This window comes from Panthera onca, chromosome C1 (assembly GCF_046562875.1).
Source record: "Panthera onca isolate mPanOnc1 chromosome C1, mPanOnc1 haplotype 2, whole genome shotgun sequence".
NCBI classification, from domain to species: domain Eukaryota; kingdom Metazoa; phylum Chordata; class Mammalia; order Carnivora; family Felidae; genus Panthera; species Panthera onca.
The window spans coordinates 174,827,937-174,852,680 of record NC_138346.1 but is presented as its reverse complement, the minus strand read 5'-3'; the positions used below and the strand labels follow the sequence as shown (position 1 = coordinate 174,852,680).

The following is a 24,744-nucleotide window of genomic DNA, read 5'->3' as shown; positions in this document are numbered from 1 at the left end:
TGAGTTCGCTGTGGATCACATGGGAATTTGTAGGCCATGTGTTAGGGACTCAATTGAATCCCCTCAAATTCTATGTTAAAGCCCCAATACCCACTGTGATGATATTAGGAGATAGGGCCTTTCTGGAAGTAATTAAGGTTAAATAAAGTCGGAAGGGTCAGGCTCCAATCCAATAGGACTGGTCTCCGTATAAGAAGAGCTATCTTTGCATGTACAGAGACAAAGCGCCTTGTGAGGACTAGGGAGAAGGCAGCTATCTCCAAGCCAGGAAGACAGGTCTCACCAGAAACCAAATGAGCTGGCAGCTTGATCTCAGATCTTCTAACCTCCAGAACTGCCAGAAGATAATGGCTATTGTTTAAGCCACCCAGGCTTTTGTTATTTTGCTATGGCAGCCCCAGGACACTAAAGACAACAGCAAAGACTTTTAGAAGGGCAGCCATTAGAAAGCTTTAGGTAAGGATGGGATGTTCAAAAGGACACTTTTGCTTTGGTGTGTTAAATACGGGAGCAAGGCTGAAAGCTAAGAAATGAGGTAGGAGATTATTACACTAATCCAGGAAAATGATGGTAGCTGCTCAGACCAGCGTGGTAGCCGTAGAGAGTGGTGAGAGGGGGCTGAATTCTGAATGTAGGTCGGAGGTTGAGTCAGCACAGCATGCTTGTGGATGGGAGGTGGAGTAGGAAAGAAAGGAACTATGTAGTAACTGGGGAAACAAAGTGTTGAGTACTGTGATGGTAACTGGGAAACGATGAAAAAGATCCACCAGCATGCATTTTCAACACAGTGTGATAGGGTGATGACAGAGACGTGCACAGGGAATCTTGGAATCCCTGGAGAGGGGGGCCTAAATCATCTCACTGGAAAAGCAGAAGCTTCCCAAAGGAGGTGCCATCAGGTATGGGTTTGAGGCAAAGGGTTGGTATATGCAGGGTATGTGCAGGGGTGATTGAAGTCACAGGGCCAGCCTGAGCAACAGCACAGAGAGGAAAGGACAGGTTGGTGGGCGTTAGGACAGTAGACAAGTCAGGGGGTTGGGGCTACCAGGAGATGCAGGGTGATCAACTTATGACTCTGGGACTTCAAATCCCTAGGCCTTCAAATTCCTTCTTGTGGAATGAGGGGTTAACTACCACGAAGAGAGGAAGGGTGTGAGGGGTTACTGAGTGGCTTTAACAGAGGAAGTGTGTGCAAATTAGTAATTGGGGTCAGAGTCATTTTAAGGAAATAACCCCAAAGAGGGGGAAATCACTGTCTATGAAGGAATCTTCATGTATTATTGACAAAGCAAAATATTGCAAGGAAACCAACCTTTAGCAATATGGAAATGACCAAATGAATTATGGTGGATCTACCTAATAGTCCATTCACTCAGTGGAATATTACTCAGTCATTTAAAGTGATTGATATGAACAGTACCTAGCACCATAAAAAATGCTTATGATATGAGTGAAATAAGCCAGGCTTTATATTTATATGTATAATCTGATAACATATAAAAAAATATATAAACATATAACATATATAAAATATGTCTATATAAAGACTCAAAGGAACATACCCAAATGATGGATCATGGGTTTTGTTTGTTTTTTCTCTAATTTATTAACATCATGTAATATGTTTAGTTTTAAAGTTGAAATTAATGATAAAAAATCAAAAAGTTGCTTACAAAAGCATATTTTTGTTATTTTTAATTAATGAAAACAATATATCACGTATGATAACTTTATCAGAGTTGCATGAGGAGATAAAAATCAGTATTTATATTATTTTCTTCTTATGAAGTACAGGTTTTCAGCAGTCCTGGGTAAGGAGTGTCAGGTCACAAGACTGGGGCCCACTGAGAAGGCACATTCTCTGAGAGAGTGAGCCAGCCCCACTCTTCTCCAGATTCTGGCTCACAAACGATTCCTTTCTTGGTGCTCTCACTTTAGATCTGGCCCAAATACTGTTCTCATTACAACTCAGCTAAGTTTTGACCTGATCTCAGTAATCTGCCATGTTGGAGGGAGGGGGCAACCGTTCAGCATTATCTCCCATTTTCTAATCCATAGGGATTAAAGATACAGCTCATGCTCTGGAAGGATCTGCCTAATAACTGAGGAAGACACCAAAGAAGGTAGGGAATGAGCCTCTGGGAAGGGCCAGAAGAATAGGTAGGAATTCACCACATTAGGTAAAGGCAGGATAGGGTATTACAGGTAGAAGCAAATAAGTGTGTGTGTGCACGCACACACACACTGAAAGGTGGGAATGGCAGAGAAGATTCTACAGATGAGTTTGGGAAGTTAGGACAGGGCCGGATTATGAAGACCTCTGAAGTCTCCATTAAGACACTTTGCCAATTCCACTAGGCAAAGGGGAGCCACTGACACATTTTCAGCAGAGGAGTAGCCTTTTTATATCTGTAATTAGCAGGATAAAGGACAGAGCAGTGTTTGGAAGGAGCGAGACTAAAGGTTGAGCACTTATGAGGCTCAGAGGACAATGTGACCTTGGACAAAGGTAATGGCAGCTGGGATTCACTCTTTCATTGAACGAATACCTTTTGAGCATCTGCTATGAGCCACACATTCTGCTTTGCTAAGCACTGGGGATATACTGCAAAAGGGGAGACAGACAAGGTCCCTGCCCTCAGGGAGCTTGTAGTATAATGCGCTGGAGAGAGAAGGAAATGTTTCAGTATATTTCAGAGGCAGAATCAACAGGTCCTTTTAACACACTCTTCAGTGCTTAAAGGACAAACTCCATGAAGTCCAGCAGAAGTCACAATAGATAGGCTATCATTCCAAAGCCTACAACATTCATTCTCTTAATTGCAGCTAAAAGAAAGTTCCCACAAATACACTGGAAAAGACAGGCATTATGGGTATGGGCTTTCTCCCTGGCATGTGAAGTCTGAAGCTCGGGGTTTGAATAGTTCCATCAAGGGCCACAGTGGATAGAGTCCACAGAAGCATGACAAGGGACGGTGCAGAGGCTCATGCGCAGAAGGACAAGAATGGAGAAGCAAATCACATGAGTTGCAGGCTCAGCTCTGCGTAGCATTTGTTATGGGATTGAGCAGAAGTTACTACCTCGCTTGCAGACTCTAGTGCCTTGTCTGTCAGCAAGGAAACTAAAGCAGATAATCTCTGAGATCCCTTCTACTCCTAGAATGTCCTGATCCCATTTTTGCTTCCTAAAGTTTCTGAATGAACGAGTGTATCTCCAGGGATATAATACACTCTTATTCACAATTGGTATTTAAATTTATTACACCAACTTAGAGTTCTATAACCATGTGTACTTTACCGAGTACTTTCACATGCACAGTACCACTTTCTCTTCCCAGTCACCTCCGACTCCCATTTTTATAGGCCAGGGGATTTGCAGCTACATGAGCAAGAGAGGGAGGAGATACAAGACACTGAGACCACACAGACAAATGGTGAAGTGTACGTTAAGTCAGCCTTTTAGTGCCAAAGTGGTTCTTTTATCCACTTCAAAAGCTCAACGCATTAACCCGACAGCTTATTCTCCTGTTCTAATCAATCTATGTTTAGGATTTAACAACTCAAACAGGATATTAGGTAAGTCAAATAGGTTCAGCACCAAGAACTCACTAAAAGGAAGAATGACTACATTTTATTGAACCTAATTTGTAAGCCATCTGGAAGCATTACCTTCAGTGGGACGTCCAGAACTAGTGTCCCTAGTGAAGAGACACTGATAAATAAAGACACCAGCATTTCAGTAACATTAAATCCACGTGTTAAACACAGAAAGGTGAAAAATCTAGAGGCACACAAGCTCTAGATGGTCTTTTTATTTCCCCTGGTAATGTTCCCAGGAAGATACATGCTTGGCCTCAAGAAAATTACCTGTCAAATAAAATTCCTACAGAAATTTCCTTTGAAAGAATCATCGTGCAGCAAATGGAGACACTCTCACAATATTTGGTGCCTAGGTAGGTTAGTGCTGGTGGTTTGCATTCAAACTTACTTCTGGCATTAGTGAGTTCCACAAAACTCTTAATTTGAGTATTAATTTTCTCATGAAAATTTTCTAGACATGAAAATAATTTCCTCTTAAGGCTGCTACAGGAGCAAAACTAGCAAAATGAGGCAGGAGGGTAGAGGTGGGGTAGGTGGGTGGGGTTAGTTCACAGCAGAAAAGCCAGACAGCAGAGTTTTCTGCTTTATCCAAGACTTGGTCTCATCCCCTTTCCCAACATTCTGACATTCTTACACTTGATTTTGGCCACGTTCTAGCTTCTCCATGGGTGTATCCCAAAGTTTAGTGGTTTAACTCTCTCCCAGTTTCCTCTCTGTGAGGTTCAGTCCATTCTGGATGATCTCTGAATAATACATGTGTCAGGCACATTTGTCTACAATCTGTTCAGAACAGATCTTCCAAAAGGCTGTTTGTACCCAAATGTTCTCCTCTACCTTATCATTATCTATCATCCCTCTTTCTCTCCCTCCTCTCTAAGAAATCTTTAGGGAACATCTACTCAATTGTGGGATCTGAGGCTTAGGGGGATAGTGGGCAGATCACAGATTTCAGTCAGACAGGTCTAGTTTCAAGTCTTAGCGTAGCAATTTACCAGCTGCAGGACTTTGACTAAATTGTTTCACTTCTCTGATCCTCTTGACATTTACCTATAAATGGGGGTAACAATAGCTTCCTTACATGTCTGGGTTGGGGTTTATCATCATTAGCATATGGGGGTTCTCAGTGATTCTTTTTTTAATACCTAGAGTTAGATGTTAGAAATAGATTCAGGAAAAAAAAACGCAAAAAAACTATAGACCTGGTCCCATAGGACATTAAGAGTGAGAGAAGAATGCAATAAACCATGCTAGTTGATTTAATAAAGAATTTCACCGCTCCCCAAAGGATACAGACATGTTCACACAGGATTGATGCTGGTCTTCCTCACCCATAGGAAACTGATTCTCTGACCCTTAGGTGTCTACTGTCCTAAGCAGGGGGGTCTGAGTTGACCAGATGCCCTAGCGGACCTCATTATGCTTTATTGTGCCACTCTGAAATAACAAGATCCCCTTCCACAGGCCTCCCTTGATTCCAGTTCTTTGCTTAGCCCTCTTGGTCTGGGCTTATTATACATCCACTCCCTCCCTCAAGCCCCGTTCTTCCCTTATCAACCCTCGGTGTCTTCTGGTTCAAATTCATTTTCTCCCCAACACTAAAAATAAGAATCCTCATGTTACAACTCCATCCGTTGCCTGGAGATAACATTCAGCTCCTCACATGCAGGCAGACCTCCTCCAGCTGTGCCAATTTAATCCTGTTCTGTTGCTTCATTCATTTTGAATAGGATACCTTTGGCAGGTGAGGTGTTATGAACATCAACGTGTTAAATCTTCAGTAAAGTAATTCTCCTGGGCATTTTTTCCCCATTTCATTTTGTCCAGGATGCTGTCATAATGTCTACTGATATTTCTAGACTTTCCCCTTGAGTTCCTAGGCAATTCATTAATACACACATCCATCCAACAAACACCTTCTTGAGAACCCACCAACATGCCATTGTGCTATAGTACTCATTTGATCCTTGTAAGAAGGCAGGGTGTGTGCGTGTGCGTGTGTGTGTGTGTGTGTGCGCGCACACACACACACATGCAGTGAGAGGGAAGGTAAGCCAGCTAGTTTTTCAACTTTGGCTGTTGTTCAATGATAAATGTGTGCAGGGGAACAGGGTGAGGTTTGGCCACAAATGTGGCTTGCAGCTGTCAAACACATCCTCCACATCTTTATCTGGAAGTCATACACCTGCCAATTACTGAGATTTTTCTAACCAGGTTTGTGAGCTCATAATTGGTTGCCTATGTCACACGTAAGAATAGGATGTTCCCAGAGCCATCTGTCCTACTCACACGGACTCCCTCCTGTGCCAGAGATGACGGAGAGGCTCTTTTCTTTGAATGGACATCTACGTTATCCATTCATAACAGTTTCCTTTGTATATTCTTGATTTCATCACTTGGTTGTGTCACTTCGTAAAACTCCCTCCATTATAACTTTGAGTTCTTTTTTGCGGTCATCTCAATAATAGGCTGTTCTGTCATGTTCTATTTTTTGCATTTGATTTTTGTTAGTTTTAACAAACATAGGAGAATTTTTAGTCATTCTTTCATATTGGAAGCCTCTTGCCCTTTTTGGTCAGCTCTGTAATATTTTTTACAAGTGCTTTTGAAATACATGCCCATCTTAACAGAAACCACTCTTCACTCAATTTCTTCAATCTGCATCTTTAAGAAACAACTTAGGCAAAAAGTTACTATGGTAGACCCTGAACAGTGTAAGAAATCAGGTTACGAACATGTCAAGGTGTTTATTTTCATTAAAAAATAAGAGTGCCCTGATTTGCTATTCTCTTGTGATTTCTAAGGTTTAACATCTCATCATAACTGGCATTTCCCTAACCGAGGTGTGAGCTAATCTGAGACTGGGACACAGATGTCAAGAACAGAGGGCCTCACATATCCAGAGCTGCTCAGGGATCCCTGGACTCACAGAGGGCCTGAGAATAGCAGGCTGGCTATTAGTATACCTATTTTACATCTGAGGAAACTGAAGCCATTAGAAACTACATAACAAGCAGATGCAGTCAGCCCTCTGTGGTGGCAGAAGACAAGCACAGGTATTCATATTCTAAGTTCCATGCTTCCGTCCCCTCCCACCATATCACAGGATACTTTGTAAACATTCAGAATCAAGGTATTGTCTTTACAAGGCATGGGGAGGATGAAGAGGAGACAGGTCTGGGGAAACTGAACGACTAGAAGTACCTCTCTAGTATATTCACATTTATTGGGTTAACTTCATGAAGAGTCTGATTCTTAAGCTTCAAAAGATGAGAAGCGAGAGAGAAAAAAATTCCGTGGATGAGGTCACAGCAGTGAGTTTATGCAACTATTTCAGGTTGGGAGGGGCAGAAGTCCTGAGGAAAAAGTGGGATATATCCTGGGCTGAAAAACAACATTTTTGGATTATGAGTTTAATTTCTCTTTTGTTACATGACAGACAGAAAGAGGAATGGTGGATGGGAGGTAGAACAGGAATGGGCTTTCCTTGTGAGTGGAGAATTCTGCATTATATAAAGCTATGAGCAGCTGTATCAGGTGGGGATCAATCATGGAAACAGAAACAAGCAGTGTTAGATGTACACACACACACACACACACACACACACAATTTCCTAGTGCTTGGTTCTGTTCCTCTGATAATAAATGCCATATATATCTATACACACACACACACACACACACACACACACACAATTTCCTAGTGCTTGGTTCTGTTCGTCTGATAATAAATGCCATATATATCTATACACACACACACACACACACACTATATGTACTATATATATGAAAAATAAATATATATTTATTATTTATTTAATAGAGGAATTTGGCAAGCGATTGCGGGAACTGGTTAAGCAGTTTTAAGTCTGTTCAATTATGTCTGATGATGGAGCTTGAAGTCCACTGGGCAGGCGGTTAGGAGGGAAAGATGGTTATAAATGGGGAGAATCAGGAGCAGCCTGGAATCCACAAACAGGCACTGAAACTCCATGAAAACTTACTGGAACCTTGGCTTTCACTGCTTCCCAGCTTGCCGATGTGGATGGCCTGCTGTAACCGGGGCCTTTTCTTAAGTGGCTAAACACACACATCTGGATGAGGCCTTGGGAAGCGGGAGGAGGATATGGGGAAAGGAAGAGCAGTTGTGGGCCCAGACGCCGCTTTGTGCCGACAGGGTGAGTCCACAGATCACCAACAACAGGTGAGCTGCAGAGTGGCTGCTGCTTCCCTCCATCCTCCGACCTCCCAAGAAACTCTCCCATGGCTCACTTAACTAGAAACATATAGGAAACTGAATTCTGAGTAAGGTAATCCCATTTGCCACATTGACATATTACAAAACCACCATACTATCTGCGATGAACACTGTACATAGGGCAGGGTTGACTTAGATACTCTTCAGATGCCCAGAAGCAGCTCAGGGAGCCCAGCAGACCTTCTGACTGTTCAGCAGCCAGGCCACTGTCTGGACAGGGAGGGTTCCCTGTGCACCCACAGACTTAGCTGCTTTCAATGTCTTCATCACTAGGGACTTCCCTTTTCTAAGCCCAGCCAAAGAGTGGGAGCGTGTCTTTCTAGCTTCCCTCTTCCTTGTTGCCAAAGATCAACACATCTGCCTTTTCATTTCAAAAATTTATAATGGCATGTATTGTTATAAGCAACAGTGGCTAACATTCATTGACAATAGATAACAGCCAGACTCTTTCACATGGACTCTCTCATTAAATTCTTACAACAATCCTATATGAAAAGTATTGCTGTTACCTTAAGTTTACTGATGCGAAAATTCAAGCCTAAAGAAATTGATTTGCTCAATGTTAGACAGCTGTTACATGTTGGAGCAGGGATTGCAATCTAAGACATTCCGCTTTGGAAAGCAACACCACAAACATCAAACATACCAGATAAAGAGAACTGCCATGTGGTTAAGAACACGTTTAAGGTTTTTACAGTTGAACCCCCTGGTGTCAAGAATCTCTTACTTCCATCCAAGTTGAAGAATGTGTGGTTTTATCAGGAGAGGAAAAGTAAAAGGGTAAACAGGATCTGAGAAAATCAACAAGTCGGCAAATAGGAGACACTAGGAATTCTAAAAGGAGGAAAAAGAGGAGGAAGACTGGCGAGAAAAATTTTTCTTGTCTTATTACTATCTCACCATGATGACACCATGGCTATAAATGAATTTAAATGGACACATCTAGTTAACGCAAGAAATAAAGAGCCAACGGCTCAGTTATGTCAACAGATGGCTTTCAGGCAATTTTTAAAGGTAAGTGGCCTAAAAGCTCCAAAAGAACCCAAGGAATGGGGGCAGTGGTTTTAGCAACTATTCAGAATTGGGTTCCCAGGGATGCCTTCTCTGCATGCTTAGGGTGGGTCACTATAGGGTTGGCTGATGAGAACAGGCAGACGGTCCTTCAAGTCTACTTTCAGGAGACACCAACAGCACAGAAGCCTTGGAAAATCACTGAGTGCAAGCTGGCGTTGCACCAACAAAACCTGGTTGCTGAGGAAATGTAACAGGTCAAGTGCACATCTCTCAAACCAGCATCTGTAATATGTGGCTGAGCAGCTATGGTTCCGTGTGGCTGGGAGCAGCTGTTTTGTGCAATGCCCAGCCTCAAACCCCTTCTCACCCAGCGAAGTGTTGCTCATCTTTTGAGGCACCTCCCTCTCAGTGCTGTCTCCAGCATTGCTCTTCTGGGCTTATTGCTGTCTGGTCTGTATGATAATTGCTGACTTCTCTGAGCAACTTGAGCAGAAGGACTGTATCCTGCATTTTCTCACATTTCTATTAATAACATTACAAGTACCTTGGGGATGCTCTGTGGCTTAGTCACTGCATTGCACCCTCCACAAAGTGCACACCACCATGACTATGTGAAAGCCTAGAATTCCTTCCTTTCCAAGGCCTTTCAAAGTTCTCTGTCCTCTGTCCCCACTGACCCTGCCCAAGTTTATCTCATCATCATCTCTTTCTAGGAATAGGTGAATAATCTTCAAATATCTCTTCTGCCACCCTCAATGCACGATTTGTCTCTGCTTCAAAAGGACAGGACTTTCTTGAATTGAAGACAAGCTCTTAGGACTGCTCCCAGAGGTGAACTTCCAGGGCTCCAACTTCCTCCAAAGCTATGCTTCACATTTTTTTTTTTTTAACACCCGGGCATACTTTTTCCCAAAAGCAGTGCTTCCTTCTTTGGCTTGTTGATTCACCCTTCCTAATTGAACAAGCCAAGAAAATACTTCAGAGCCCTTTAACTTTGACCCACAGAGGAACACAGACCACTGAGCAGCCTTAATTTTTAAAAATCAGGACTTTCAAGACAAAATGTATCAATAGGTGTTATACATACCTGTATATTTCTACCATTCAAAGATCTTTTGGGCACATTGTCCTTAATAATCACATAAGATAGATATTATTGTTCCCATTTTATAAATAATACAACAGAGGCTTGGAGCACTGTGATGGCTTGTGCAACATCTCAGTTGATTAATGGCAGAGTTCAAGAATAAAACCTTGCATTCCCAGTCTAGGTAAGGCACACATCTGAGAAAGCTTCTACTCCATTATTCTGGGGGTTTACTGATTTTAAACTTTTAAGTCATCACATATCTATATATTTTCAACCTCTGTCTATAGGCAGAATGCATTAGAAAGATTTATTGGACAGGCAATCTAGAAAAGATGACTGTTTTCAGAAGCTACTGCTCCCCCCGTCCTCCTTAGGTAGAAAACCTTAATTTGTCTTTCCAAATTCACTCCCCCTCAGAGAATAGCTTTGTGGATGGAAAAGCAATAATAAAAGACCAAACTCAGTCCAGCTGCAAATGATCAGTCTCTTCTCTCCATTGTGGTAAATCACAGGCTTCCCCCAGGTCTGAAGTTGCTTACATGCTTGGGGAGCTGGTCTGAATAACCTGGCCAGCTACAGGGGAGAGTGCTTCCCCCACCTCCAAACCCCCATTTCTCATTTAACTCTACTCATTAGAGGAGGCTAGGGCACAAGCCAGGTTAACATGTCAATAAGTCACCAAGGAAATGCAAAAATTGACAGCTGAGGAATCCCAGCTCCCAGCCTTCTCCACTACAGAAACCCTCACAGAACAAGTTTCTCAGCCTCCTTGCCAGGTCACTTAAATGAGGAGTGACATTTGAGTCCCTGAGAGTAATTAATTTCCTCTATCTCCAATAGTACCTCATATTTTTAATGAATTTTTACAAGTCTCAGATCCTCCAGCCTCTCAGCTCCCTCCCCAGTCCCGCTGTTGTTCCCCAAGGTCCCATAACGAATAGCTCCTACTCCTATTTGCCTTGCAAACTCACATAAACTGGAAATGATAAATACATTATCTGGGCTTTTTAACGGACCATTGTTTAATTTTCTATGCCTGTCTGGTTGGGGAAGAGATGAATATTACCTTGTGGAGAATAAGATTTCTATTTCATTTAAGGGGGGTTGGGGGTAATCTATGGCAGGAAAGCAACACTCTGTTCATCCTAATAGGCAGTGCTAATTAAAAGTGTTCAGAAGGGACATCCATCTACCAGTCTGTGATTCATTCAGCATTATCCCTGGTAAACAAGAAATAGATACTGCAATGAATGCTTCTAATTTGTCAAAAGAATAGGCATTTTCAATTGTGTCTTCTTGGCTCCCCGTATGAAGTACAGATTTCAGTGTTGCCATCATTTAAAAGTTTAGGACCTCAAAATAATAGTACTTGCTCCTTAAGCTCGTAAATCTCCGAGTCTGTTTTCAATGTAGAAACATTTATCTTACATATGGTTTGACTTTAGTTTCAACAATTGAAAATGGTTCCTTCTGTTGGTAAATATATTGAAACAGAGGGCATTTGAGGAGAGCTAACATAGTTGTGTTTAAAAGCAAACCACTTGATGGGTATTGAGGAGGGCACCTTTTGGGATGAGCACTGGGTGTTGTATGGAAACCAATTTGACAATAAACTTCATATATTGAAAAAAAATAAAAATAAAAGCAAACCATTTTGAGACCACCTACTGGGAGAGGCTAAAACCCAGGCAGGAAAACTTAAAACTCCTAATGACACTTCCTAGATAGTTAAAGAAGAGAAGAAAGGGAATCACTATTCCCTTTCTCTAAGCACAAACACAAAATAGACCAGAGAAAAGTGACCCTAAGCTCCAATTCCCAAAGGCTCCATGAACCCTCCAGGATGTTTTAAGGAGGAACACAAAGCACAAAGCCACACTTGAAGAGGACTCAGAGACACTTATGAGCCATTTTCCCAGAGAGGAAGATTTTCCTCATACCCGTGAGTCAACCAGCCTCAAATATTTACCTTTGTGTTGTGTCAAAGAGTCCCTCAATCATGAAGATTTAGAGCCAGGGTTTACCACCATGTCTTGCCGAAGGCTGAAAACAAATAAAATAAGATGTTTAAGAAAGTAAATAATTATTTAATGGCCTTATTTTTCTTTCCTCTCTTTCATTCAAGAAACATTTCCTAAATTCCTACCATATACCAGGCACTGGAAATACAGAGGTGGCTAAAACAAAAACACCACCACCACCACCAACAACAAAATCAACAAATCAGCCCATTTTAAGTACTAGGCAAGAGGTGTTACACAATGCCCCCCAGGTAGGAGGGAGTCAGGATACATGTGTATGTGCCTAAAATGTGTGTGTACACATTCATGTGCATATCTACACATGTGTAGGAATTATTAAAGAATTTCTCCAACTTCTAATTCATCTGACTCTCTTAAAGGCATGAGCTCTTGCCTTGATATCAGTAAAGAAGAGGGCACTGGAGAAAATGTCAAAAGTCTTAAAAGTGATCATACACTTTAATCTGTAATTCGCCTTCAGGATTCCTTCTCAAGGAAACAATATGCACAGAGATTATCATCACAATGTTATTTGTAAGAAAGAGACAACTGTTACAGGAATGATAAAATGAGTGTTAGTGTTTGTACATATTAACATATTAAGAATATTAACGCACATATAAAAATAATTTAAAAAAATTTTCAGGATATGAGAAAATATGTAGAATATAATAAAATTACTTAAAAATTTGAGCTCATCCATGGACAAGTTGGTCTTAAAAAATATATCAGCTGCTAACAGTGGCTCATTGTAGCACGATCATAGGTTATTTTTCTCTTGTCTTTATGCTTACCAAGTTTTCTACAATCGTGCATTATTTTCTAGATGGTAAATAAACATACAAATAGGAGTTTCAGGGGCAACATCACCATTTCTGTGTCACTTCTCTACACCCGCGCCCCCCCCCCCCCCCCCCCCCGCCGCCATCAAAATGGGGGACCCCATGCTCCGTAGTACCAATTCCATCCAGTAGATAAAACTGCTCGGGGATTGTCCATTTCCACCTCTGCCTCTCTCTACAGACTTATTAACCCTTACTTCCCAGGAACCTAATCCAGAAGCAAGTTCATAGTCACCACTCAATGTGTGCTGCATGCATGCATGCATGAATGTATGAATGAATAAAAGACATAAGAAATGGAATTGACCTGACAAAAATTACATTAAGAAACATGTTCATTCAAAATAATCAGTGACAATAAAAGTTAAGTTCCATTTGGATTCACAGAGGATGGAAGAAGATGGAAAGCAGAGAGATAACAATTTTTCTGGTAAGACAGTGAAACATAAATAATAAATAAATAAATAAATAAATAAATAAATAAATAAATAAAAAAAAATAAAAGAAGAGCCCATGGTTAAAAAAAAAGAGAGAAAAACTCAACATAATAGAATACCACAGCCTACTGATCTTCCAATATATTCCAAGCCCAAGAATCTGCTTAAGGCAGGAATATTTATCTAGTAACAACAGCCCATTATGGCAACTCAGTTATTTTACATGTGTGAACTTATATACACATACACTAAGTAGACACTTGTTACTAGTTTTAATCAGCAATGGCTGGTTGACTTCCTACTCAAAGAAAAATATAAAGCTAAGGGATAGATTATATAATGTTTTATTGTAAATGAATTCAATTTAGTTTACTCATAAAACTAGTGAAATATAGCCAGGACATTAAGTTACAGTTATGTTTTTCTGGAGATAGATCTGGTTTGAATCTCATCTCTCTTTTTAAGAGACGGAAAATCTTGGGCAAGTTATTTGACCTTTCTCAGGCTCAGTTTTCTTACATATAAAATGGGATAATAATAACACCAACTTGGTAGGGTTAATGGAGAAAACAAATAAAATGAGAGAAAGCATGGCATTCAAAATTGACTTCAAGCTTATGCCTGTTTACATCAATACTGATCTTCGGTTTCATTACGTGCCATGACATGTGTTGAACACTGCACAAATAGGATTTCATTTCATCCTCAGAATATTTGTTATGAGGAGGCACTATTTTTCCACTTTATAATCCTTTTTATTTCTGTAATGTTGGTAGTAATGTCCCCTCTTTCGTTTCTCATTTTAGTAATTTGTGTCTTCTCTTTTTTTCTTAATCATTCTAGCTAAAAGTTTGTAAGTTTTGTTGATCCTTTTGAAGAATCAACTCTTGGCTTTGTTGAGTTTCTCTCTTTTTAAAATAATTTCTATTTTATCTCATTTTTCCACTTTATAGGTGAGAAAACTGATGCCTAATTTTAAACAGTTATTAAGTATGAGTCAAGACTTGAACCTAGAATGTCAGGTTCCAAAGCCTAATCTCATGAACTGCTATGAAAAGAAGGCATTGAATCTGGGTTTGTATATAGTCTTTGTCTAATAACAAAATTCAGTTTACAATTTTGCCATGTCACACCATATTATTTGATATGCTATGGCTTAAACTTTATTCCTTGTCAGTCACACTTAAGTACCCTCCTATTTCTTTTCTTATTAAATATTTCAAGCATGAAGTTGAGCACAGACATAATTATAACCAAAACTTATGTACTGCCACTCAGCCTGGTCAGATATTACCACCCTGTCATATTCGCTTTAAACATTTTCTTTTAAAAATAAACATTATAAATATAAACAAATTATCCCATGAACTCCTTCCCATTTCCACAAAAATAACTATACTCCTAAATTTCCATGCATGCTTTTTTGCTTCTAATACATGCTTTGCCTCCATAAAAAACATATAGCAGTGTTTTGCATGTTTTAAAATTTCGTTTAAATGATATCCCTCAGTAGGCATCCATCTGAAGCTTATTTTCTTCAATATGTTTTAAAGATTTTGCCACTTTGATAGAATTGGCTTACATTCATTCATTTTAATATTTAGGTAATATTTTATTAGGTATTTAGATTGACTTAATCATTCATATTGGTGAACATTTGGGCTGTTTCCAAACTGAGCTAACAGGAGTAATGCTGCAGTTAAACTCCTTCGACACACGTGTATGAGATTTCTCTATGGTGTATGCATCTTCAAAGTTATTAGATGTAACACATGGCTCTCCAGTGTGGCAGTAGTAATGCATACGAATCTAGCCTGAGTTCATAGCACTGCCAACATTTGGTATTGCCAGACTTTAAAAGTTTTCCAAAAAGATGGATATAAAATATCTTCTATTATTAGCATGCACTTCTCTGATTACTGGTGACATTGAACATTCTCTTGTTATTTTTATTTTATATTTTTGTAATGGTTTTTTGGCTACTTTAACATATGCCCCCCTTTTTTTTTTTCTATTGAGGTGTTCCAGGGAGGAAACAACATACACTAAACATATAGGAAAGCAGAAATGTCTAGTGTGTCATATGATCATAGGTGTCATGACGAAAGCAGAAGCAGAGGGGGTAATGAAGGCGCTAAGGTGAGACCTCAAGTTCAAAAAAGGTAGTTAGGGAAGACCTTACCTGGAAAATGACATTTAGCAAAGTCCTAAATTTGGTGTGGGCATAAGCCATGGAAAGAAACAGCAAAACGGTAAAATGATAATATTTAATCAAAATATGTAGTGGTACCTCTGGATATGTTATAATTACGTTCTATACTAATCTGCATGCTGGGGATTCAACCCTCTTGCAGTTACGTATGTTCCAACCATTTCTCCTGATCCAAAGCGTGTCTTTTTGTTTTTTAAAAAAAAACAAACATATACAATGTTTAAAATGTTAATGTAAGGCAATCTATTAGTACTTCTTTTAAGGTAGGTGCTTTCTTATTTTATTCATTACATCCTTTCCTACCCCTGCGTCATAAAGACGTTGTCCTATAATTCGTTCTAAAGTTTTTAAAGCTATGCCTCTTGCATTTAATTTACTTGGAATTGATATTCTTTACATGGTGTCAGGTTAGGATTCAGTACATTTTCTGTATATTTATGCATCCTCCTTGTACCATTTATATCTTAGTCTATGATTTCTGCATTGATTTATAGTGATATATTTATCATGTACAAAGTTTTCAGTCAGTAAAGTCTATTTTGGGCTCTAGATTTTATTCTGTTGGTCTAGTTTCATAGTCCTGTGCAAACCTGTTTTACCTTGATTACTATAATTTCACCCTAAATTTTCACAGTTGACAGGGCCTACCCATCTGTCCATCTATCCATATATACCTACATCTACCCTTCCATTGTTATTATTCATAAATATTTGCTGAGACCACAGTTGTGCCAAATACTGCTTTGATCACTGGAGATTCAAGAACACATTAAATGAATATTTCTGCCCTCATGAGCTTACATTCCAGGGGATGGAGACAGACACCAAATTAAACAAAGCAATAAATACAAAGTATGCCAGATGATAAGTGCCATGAAGAAACATGACATAGGGGAAGATCATTCAGCAGATTATCATCCAGGTGTTAACGCCTGATACAATAAACTGAAAAATCTAATGAGACAACAACAATGAAAAAAACACTCCTTTTCAATATACACCAGACCTAGAGTTTGCAGAAAAAATAAACAATGCTCATGCTTGGAATCTATTGAGAGTTTACAACTTTTGGTGAAGAACCTCTACCCATGAGGGACGGCGTATAAAATTGCAGCCTTTCCTTGCCAGGTCGTGACTACATAGGAGAGTCTATTTTAGTCATCTAGAAGGAGAGATGTGGGCACACATGCATGCTGTCTGGTCCTTGACGAACGACACAGAATCCAATGAGACTATGATTTGTCAGCTGGACAGTATGGAAGCCTGGGACAGACTCTGCTTTTGGAGATGTGGGAATAAGCCCAGAGCCCCCAAACACAGCTTCCAGAAAAACACCAGTGCTTTGCAAGTTGTCTGTAGGTATATTACAGCTAAAATATAATATGCATCATTTTTGCTACCTTCCTTAGTTCTTGGAGTAAAAGAGCCAATGGAGAGTTGCTTTTTCAAGGATTTTTTTTTTTTTTTGCCAGTTTTTCCATCTTTGGCAGTTATCATTGCTACTCCTTATGAAACTTAGTATGTTTTCTTATCAACACAATGGGCCCTGTGTGAAACTGGACAAGTTATTTCACCCTTCTGAATTTCAGTCTCCTCACTTTAAAATGGGATAAGAATACCTAATTGCAGAATTGTGATCACTAAGTACTATATTGAAAGACCTTGGTATTGTGTCTGCTATGTGGTAGTCACGGAACAAATGGCAGGCCTTATAATTAAATTGTTTTACAAATAATTCTATGTATTCACCAAAGATCTCAAAGACATGCCCAATTCCTGGTATCTGCCTGGAATCTAGAATCCCTATCTAGAATCCCAGGCGCTCTGAGCATACAGAAGGTAAATACATAAATTAGGACCACAAGTCCCAGATCTGGCCCTAGCACTTTATCATCGCCAACACATGAGGACTGCTTATGTCCCGCCACGTGTAAACAGCATCAACAAGTTAGGGCTACTTCATTTGCACAGCCTCCCAAAACTCTACAGCCAGTTGGACAGGGGTAGCCTAGATGGGAATACACTATATCTGCGATGAACACAGCGGGTTTCCTAATTTGCATGCAGCCAATCATAACAAAGGTAACATCCCTAAGGGAGCCAATCTCAGTAAAGGGGTTCCTACTACGGAGTGAGAGGATTCTGAGCTTGCATAGCTCCCACTGCAGGACCCCCCACCCCACCTTCCTCCTCCTAATGTTCCAGCCAGTCTCTGGCTAGAGGTCTGGAAGTTGTTCGGACAAGAACCCTCATGCTAGATGCAACCCACAGTGACAGTTTAGTGGCAGCCACGACAGTGTCAGCATCCATACCCACGGGGCAACTAGTGGGCCGGCAGAGTTACCCCCTAAAGGTTTAGGGTACTGTGACCTTTGACCTCTACTCCAAATGAATATGTTTCTGTGTGTGGTGTAATTAAACATTAATAAGAAGGAAGGTTTAGTCAAGATAGATTAAACACTTTTATATTGGATACTTCTTTGCTATGGGTGAGTAATTCTATAATAAATATAAATAATTGGCAAAAAATATCTCTCGTTGGGTTCTGCTTGGTACATCAAAGACGGCACATGAATATCATATAGGTCACAAGTCTTTGACCCTCCAGTAGCTTTGACAGACTGATTCACTTCTTCATTTATCCATCTATCCATCTACCCATCCATCCACCCTTTCCTTCTTTCATTCAACAAATGCTTATTGAGCTATGTTATATTCTAGGCATGGTTCTAGGCCCTGGTGATATAATGGTGCTCACAGTTAAATGGGGACAGGCAAGCAAATAATGGCATGAGACTATGAATAATTCTCAGATGAGAAAGTATTGGCTGTTAAGAGAGCACAGATGGGGGCTGTCTGAGAAGGAAGTCCATGTAGTTCATATTAAAGCCAGTTAAAAAAAAACAAACCAAACCAAATCAAACCAAATGAAAACTTCAGTACTACTGTGCTATTTGTTCCAATGACTCTGGGTCATCTGGCATCTCTCACCCTTGCTCCTGCATCTTGCAATGTTCCTGCGGCTACTGTCCATATCAATCTTCTCATCACGCTCCTTGCTTTGCTCTTGGTCTTAATGGACTATGGGCTTTTTCATCTGTGACTTTCAACACTTCTGTATACATTGCTTTTCCTCATTCTCTAACCTTCACATTCTGGGAAGTTCAGGTAATACACTGGCTCAATTCTCTGGGAGGCCAACTCCCACCCCTTTCAGCCTGATGAAGCAGCCTGTCTCTTGAATAAATTCTGGGGAGGCTCCCAAGCAAAAGTTCCTTTGCCCTAAGACCTGATATCTCCAGATGCCCCTGGAGGCACAAGTACCCAGCACGGAGCTGACTGCCATGTGTGTTGATGGCTAAAATTAAGGGCAGCAGGGCAAAAGTGGATCTGCTGATACCACAGTTAGACAAGCTTGCACTGAGGCTGTAAAACATCCTTGGAGGAACACACCAGTAAATTGTCCCACTAATTAGTTTATTATTTCATTGGAGAGATCAAATACATAAATAAAATTAATAAACCCTGCAAAATAAGTGCATCACTGGAAATAAAAGTATTTCTCAGGTCATTGCCTTAAACACAGACATTACATGCTAGAATAATGTTAACACAAGAGAAGCAAATTGTGCTGCTTTGCGGGCTGGAACGTATCAGCAGCAGCTGGAGGTTGGGGAAGGGGTGGGTGGTGAGTCTTGGGATGGGTCAGAAAACATGGACGGTGTTCTCTACCCTGTCACTACCTACAGGGTGACCTTGATCAAGTCAATTTCCCCACTGCTCCTACTAATGAGCTCAATTACTCATCAGTAAAATAAGCGGATTGGGTGGTTCCTGAGGTTTCTTCCAGCTATGACATTTTAAGATTATGGGAACCAAATGAAACCAGACCAGGATTATTATGAACTTAGTCAATCAACAATGCATAATGAAAATGAAATGAAATCTAAGAATCCATTAAAATGTGGATTTGGAGGGGCGCCTGGGTGGCTCAGTCGGTTAAGCATCTGACTTCAACTCAGGTCACGATCTCACGGTCCATGAGTTCGAGCCCTGTGTTGGGCTCTGGGCTGATGGCTCAGAGCCTGGAGCCTGCTTCCGATTCTGTGTCTCCCTCTCTCTCTGCCCCTCCCCCGTTCATGCTCTGTCTCTCTCTGTCTCAAAAATAAATAAACGTTAAAAAAAAAATTTAAAAAAATGTGGATTTGAAAGGAACTTAGATAACATTTAACCCAACATTTACTTTATAAATAAAGAGAGCCAGGGACAGAGTTTGCATTCACTGAGGGCCTATTATATGCCAAAACAAACAAACAAACAAACAAACAAAACTATGCTAAGGACAGTCACACACCAACCCCAAGAAACAAGCTCAGAGAATAAAATGTGGCCAAATCCACACAGAAAACACCAAAATGAGGTTTCCTACTCCCTAGATGAAAACTTTCTGCCAAACTGTGTTCGACTCCCTTGTCTCTTATTGGGACCCCAGGCCAGTTTGTTCATTGCCTGGCAGGTCACAGGACTCCTCAGAGATACCATGGGTGGTGGGTCTGTGCTCATTCTTGACCATTATAGTGACATTCCAAATTCTGCTCTCCCTCTGCTAATACTGTAACATAACTTTGCAATTTAGAGTACCTGTTGGATATTGAATTCAACCCTCTTAAGTATTTGAAGAAAATATCATTAGATCTTAAAGATATATAAATAGACTCTCAGAGATAAGAAAGGGCTTGTCCAAAGTCCCACATTAGTAAGAGGCCAAGATGAAATGCAAAGGTTGTATGACCTCAGATCATCAACTTTTCTACTAAACGTCAATAACTTGAACATTTATGACTCATTTTTTTTCTGATCTCACTACACTGTATGATACCCTACTTTGTTGATTATACATTTTAAATTATCTGTGGTAATGAGTGTTGAATATCTTTCCCTCCCCAAATTTTCTACCGTATGGTTTTTAAAAACCACAACCCATTATTCAATGTTGAATAGAAGGCATATTAAGACACATCTCAGAATATATAAGTAACCATTGCTGGGGTTAATTTATATTATTTTATAGTATGCATGTGATTAATCCTCATTAATATGAAAATCTCCTTTGTTGGGGTGCTATGTACAAGTTTAAATGGCTAATTAAAATAAACAAGAACTGAGAGAGAGCAAAGGCTGAAACCAGAACTTGTGTGCAATTCTCAAAGGTCAATTTTTAATATAAATGTAAATGCAAGTGTAAGTTGATAGGATGGGGGTGGGGAGAAAGTAAAATCCACGAAGTCTTAGAGTCCAAGAAGAGGCAACATAGACTAGTGAAAACTATACTCCTCTGGAGTGAAATAGATATCGTTCTGCAACTTCTGTGTGAATTAGAAGCCCCTCAACCATTCTGAAGCTCAGTATCCCCTTCCCCAAAATGAAGCTATTCTGAGATCAAATGAAAGAATGAATGTCAGCCAGGGCTTCGTACATGTAGCATTTGTAAGCATTTGTACCAAATGTAAGCATTTGGTAGGTCTATTATTAGGCCCCTGAGTCACTGCCTCCACATCTTTAGTTGATCTAGAAAATATGGCTTTGTGAGAACAAAGACAAGTTGATGTAGACAAAGTAAAATGTTGAGTTTTTAAAACCAATTTTTCTCTAATATATATAAGAAAGAAGCCATACATAATGTATTCAACTAACTCTAAGATTTATACATTGTGAACTATAGACTCTGGAAATTTGGGCTCCTGGCATATTGTAGATATATTTGTCTTTCCTTCCAAATATATGCAGAGCTAGGTAAATTGCTCCTTTTAAATTATTTCAAGTACTATGCAAACATTTACAACTATAAGGCAAAATAAATCCTATACCATAAACTTAAGACACAGGTTTGAAGAGCAATTTAGCAATATATAACAAAGCCTTAAAATTTGGTTAAACCTATGACCCACTTTTAGAAATTCATCCTAAATAAATAATTATGGATATGTCCAAAGATTTGGCCATAAAGATGTCCACGCATCTTTATAACGGTGAAATATTAGAAATAAAGAGGTTTGACAACAGTGGTCTGAATAAATAAATTTTGATCTATGCATATTATGAAGCCATTAAAATGATAATGAAGAAGAATATTTATGCCATTAAAATAAGTTCCTAACATTTTAAGTGGAAAAAAAAGGCAGCAGAATGTAGAAGATGAGACTACTTTTGTAGAAAGTACTTAAGTGTGTAACAAAAAGATGAAAGAAAATGCCCCAAATATTATGAGTGGTTATCATAAACATGTGGGGGAATTTTTTTCTTCTTCGTGTTTATTTGTATTTCCTAAAATTACTCCCATAATTATTTTTAATTTAGAAACTACTGATCCTCCCAAATGTATATTAAAATCATGCCATAAAAAACATGGACACACAAACAGCATTCTGGTAAACTAATTTGAATAGAAATTTTGACAAATGCAATATGTTTATTCTATAAAAGTTAAGCAGGGGTGCCTGGGTGGCTCAGTCAATTAAGCATCTGATTTTGGCTCACGTCATGATCTCACAGTTTGTGGGTTCGAGCCCCACATCAGGCTCTGTGCTGACACCTCAGAACTTGGAACCTGCTTCAGATTCTGTGTCTCCCTCTCTCTCTCCCCCTCCCCTGCTTGTGCTCTCTCTCTCTCTGTCTCTAAAAAATAAATAAACATTAAAAAATTTTTAAAAAGTTAAGCAAATTGATAAGAAGAATATTTTGATATTCTAATAAATAAAAAAGGCATGAAGAAAATAATTAATATAATGAATAGGCAGGTATGTGGAAATATTCAAGTTTAGAATCAATCAAACACATGCAAATAAATAAAATTTGGTGGCTTTTAAACCTATTAAATGAGCACAGTTGAAATAAAAAGAGACCAAAAGACAACTATTAAATAATTAGTGTTAGTAGGGAGGTAGATATTTGCATACAGTTTAGGTAGAAGTTTAAAATGGTATAATTTAATGCTATATTTGACTAAATGATCTTACTTTTGGGAATTAAGAAGTGATTTTGCCTTGGGGGATGATTTAGAAATCACTCTAAATACAGAATCTATATTATAAACAAAAATGTTCAGTGTGGCATTATTTGTGAAAGGATAAGTGGAAAGATGCCTATCAGTGGGATATAGCAACGTTTTCATTACTAAATAATGTATGGCTATTAAAACAATATGTAAGATTCTAGACAGTAAAATGTGTATGGCTTGTTAAGCGAAAAAGCATGATTCACAACAAGTATGTAGTGTGTGTACACATACACACACACACACACACTCACTCATTCATTCACATACGCAAATAGATGGCAAGAAAATACACCAAAAAGTCATTTTTTTTAACGTTTATTTATTTTTGAGACAGAGAGAGACAGAGCAGGAACAGGGGAGGGGCAGAGAGAGAGGGAGACACAGAATCTGAAACAGGCTCCAGGCTCTGAGCTGTCAGCACAGAGCCCGATGCGGGGCTCGAACTCACGGACCGTGAGATCATGACCCGAGCCGAAGCTGGATGCTTAACCGACCGAGCCAGCCAGGCACCCCCACCAAAATGTTTTAAAGGTACTACCTTGGGGTTACACAGTTGGATATTTTCTTCCTTTTTTTTCTTTTGTGTGGGTGTGTATATGTGTGTATGTTTCAAACTTCCTTCAATGAGTATGGGTTAGTTTTATAATGTGGAAAACCCTCTCTATGAAACAAAAATAGAAAAGTTTTTGATCTTCTTGCGCCCTTAGGAAAGTCTAGAGAAGCTAGCCTTCGAAGCAGCAGTGGCTAGAGGAGTATCTGCCCATTTAACTAAGTTAAGAAAGTTGCTGGAGGAAAAACAAAGCAATAGAAGTTAAAGGCAGTTTGCAATCAATTTAAAGTCTGGTAGGAATCTTAAATCAATTTTATGGGGAGCATGTTCAGCTGCAGAAAACCATGCAAGGAAATAGGAAGATAAATTATATTTCTTTATCTTTTAAATGTGAGCTTAGGGAAAAAAAGGAGGAGGGTGACCATAATGAACAGAAAGGCATTAGAATAGAATGTCAAAGCAGGCAGGCATAATGCGGCTCATTGTCGTTCTCCTTCAACTAACTTGTGGAACAGATTGGTGCCATGTGTAAAGGAACAACAAAGTTCGACCTGGTCACTGGGTTTCACAAGAAATGGGCCTTGGCTTCGATGGTATTTGCTGGACAACAGAAACTGGGAGGGATATGCAGGCTGGTCTGTAAGACTTAGCAAATATTTGTGCAACCAGTACATATGAATTCCAATCCTACTTATCACTAATTCATTGCCAATCTCCTTGGGACTCAGTTTCCTGATTTATACATTAAGCGCTCATTTGTTCATTAAATGCATACTGAAGGCTCAACACCAGCAGGACAGCAGGGCAGAACTGTGAACAGGACAAACCATGACCTCTTTTCTGTCTTAGGTTCTAGTGGGGGAAAGCCCACCACACAAAAGTGCAAAGTGTGGGTTCTGGAATAAGGCTCCCTAGGTTATGATCCCAGTTCTACCCTTCAAGCTCCCACTTCAAATACTCTCCCTGCTTGGTCACTCTGAATCCAGCTTTCACCATGTCCCCTGCTGTGACTCTAATCTGAACCATCATCATCTTTCACCCAGATTACTACAATAGTGTGGTTACTGGCTTCCGGAAACTTAACCTCCCCCTTCAGTCTGTTGGCAACGAAGTAGCCAGGCCAATTCTTCAAAAAGAAAATAAAAAGAGAAGAAAAGAGAAGAAAGAAAAAGAAAAATTTGATTGATTTGATTTGATTGATTGAGAGCAAGAGAGATGGAGATCGAGTCATTGTTTCCCATCTTACTCAGTATAAAAGTCAAAGTACTAATCATGGACGCCAAACTCCTATAGTGATCCAGCTTCTGGCTACTGCTGTGACTGCATCTCCTACTATGTGTCCCCCTGTTTAATACGTTCTACACTGCTTCCTTCCAACATGCTTGGCATTCTTCCTGCCGTGGGGCTTTTTGCACTGGCTATTCTCTCTGAAAAGTACTTCTAGATGGCTTGTTCCCTCATTGCCTTCCTATCTTTGCTAAAATGACCTTCCATTATGGGAGCACCTTTCCTGATTAATATACATAAGATTTCGGCCCAAAGTCCCAGGGCTACTGTTCTGCACTAGTCCAGGGAGTGGCATTCACATCACAAACAATGTGAATGGTGTCCCTTGGAGTTGGGCGGTGTAGAGCCCAACAAGCTATACACAACAGCTCTGTCTACT

The 24,744-nt window shown here is 39.7% G+C and overlaps 1 protein-coding gene across 3 annotated transcripts in view; it reads right to left on the bottom strand.

The window, feature by feature from the left end:
* Window positions 1-24,744, bottom strand: part of DAB1 (DAB adaptor protein 1) — a 1,137,940-nt gene that overhangs the window by 600,607 nt on the left and 512,589 nt on the right. For all 3 annotated transcript variants that reach the window (XM_078451862.2, XM_078451864.2, XM_078451865.2), the window contains one exon: window positions 11,929-12,002. The gene's annotated coding sequence lies outside the window, so the exon portion shown is untranslated. The remainder of the gene's footprint in view (window positions 1-11,928; window positions 12,003-24,744) is intronic.